General features: G+C 21.3%; 1 protein-coding gene across 1 annotated transcript in view; it reads left to right on the top strand.

Moving 5' to 3' along the window:
* Positions 1–1,565, top strand: part of LOC119596080 (amphoterin-induced protein 2-like) — a 144,661-nt gene extending 143,096 nt beyond the window's left edge. Inside the window, exon 9 of the mRNA XM_037945206.1 lies at positions 1,003–1,565. The gene's annotated coding sequence lies outside the window, so the exon portion shown is untranslated. The remainder of the gene's footprint in view (positions 1–1,002) is intronic.
* The last annotated feature ends 337 nt before the right edge of the window (positions 1,566–1,902 follow it).

Here is a 1,902-nt window from a genome sequence, read left to right as displayed (position 1 = left end):
CCTTTTGGGAATAATAACAATAATAATAATAATAATAATAATAATAATAATAATAATAAGACAAATAGATAATAATAATAATGATAATAATAATAATAATAATAATAATAATTATTATTATTATTATTATTATTATAGTAATAGTAATAATAATAATAACAATCACTAACAATAATAACAATAATAACAATTGTAATAATAATGATAAGGGTGATAACAGTGATAATGATAGCAAGAGTAATAATAGCAATAATGATAGTAGTAATGATGATGATTATTACTGCTATTGATATCATTATTGTTATTATTATTGTTGTTGTAATATTATTTTTATTATTATTATTATAATGATAATAATAATAATAGTAATAATAACTATTATTATTACTATTATCATTATTGCTATTATGATTATGATAATAATAATAATAATCATTATTATTATTATTATTATCATTACTATTATTATTTTATTTTTATTATTATCGTTATTATTATTATTATTATTATTATTATTATTATTAGAAGTAGTAGAAGTATCATTACTATTGTTTCTGTTGACAGTACTATTGTTACTGCTGTTATTGTCATTGTTGTTATTTTATCATCATTATTATTATCATTAACAATATTATTATCATTGTTATTATTAATCTTATCATTACTATCATCACTGTTATCCTCATCATCATTTTTTACTATAATTTTTACCACTTTCATTGTTATCATTATTGTCGTTTTTATCATCATCATCATTGTTATCATTACTATATTTATTATCATAAATATTATTCCTATTATTATCTTTATTCTGTTTATCATCATTATTATGATTATTATTATCGTTTTCACATTAATGTTATCATTACTTTTATTATTGATATTATTGTCGTCACTCCCCTTACAATATATATATGTATATATATGTATATATATATATATATTTTTTTTTTTTCTTTTCTTTTTTTCGTAATTGTGATACGATTTTTATCTCTTTTTCAGCTTGACATCCTGTGGATCCAACGTATGCTCATAGGATGGTCATCACGCTGGGAATAACTCTTATAGAGTGATCATCAGTTTTAACAATAGTCCTTTAAAAACAATAAAAGCGAAAAAAAGAACGTAACTATGACGGTAATTCATTAGTTGTACTTCTTCAAACCTCAATTTCTACTCCGATTGTTGTTACTTTTATACATGAGTTTTTCTTTTTGCTGGCGATAATACAGGCAAAAGAAAAAAGAAAGAAAGAGAAAAAAAAGAGAGAGAGAGAGAAAAATAATCTCCGTGTGTCAGTGTGAGTGTAGTGAGTGTTTACAGTATTTTTCTCACTACACGTTTTCGTCCCTCGCACAAGACATGCTAAAACCTCGTGAAGCTGGAACAATAACAACAACTACAACAACAATAACAACAAGAGCAACAGCAACAAGAGCAACAAAAGCAACAACTGCAGCAACAACAACGTGTAGAAAGGATTTGCAAAAGAAAACAATTTCTGGCTGTTTTCTTAATTTGTTTCTATAATTTCTTTTATACTTTTATACTTTTATACTTTTTATCACTGATGTGGTTGATATGATCATAGTAATATAGATAATGATAATTATCAAATTAATGTAATAATGATGATAATAATAATGATAATAATAATAATGATAATGATAATATTAATAATAATAATAGTAATAATAATAATAATAATAATAATAATAACAACAACAACAATAACAAAAACAACAACAACATTAACAACAACAACAACAATAATAATAATAATAATAATAATAATAATAATGAAAAAAAAACAATTATACAAATAGTAATTGTCATTATTGTAATCATTTTGATCATTATTATCATCATATCATTATTTCTGTAATTGTTATAGTTATTATT

Source organism: Penaeus monodon, chromosome 37 (assembly GCF_015228065.2).
Source record: "Penaeus monodon isolate SGIC_2016 chromosome 37, NSTDA_Pmon_1, whole genome shotgun sequence".
NCBI classification, from domain to species: Eukaryota; Metazoa; Arthropoda; class Malacostraca; order Decapoda; family Penaeidae; genus Penaeus; species Penaeus monodon.
Note: the sequence above shows the minus strand (reverse complement) of the source record. Positions and strands in the feature narration are given on the sequence as shown.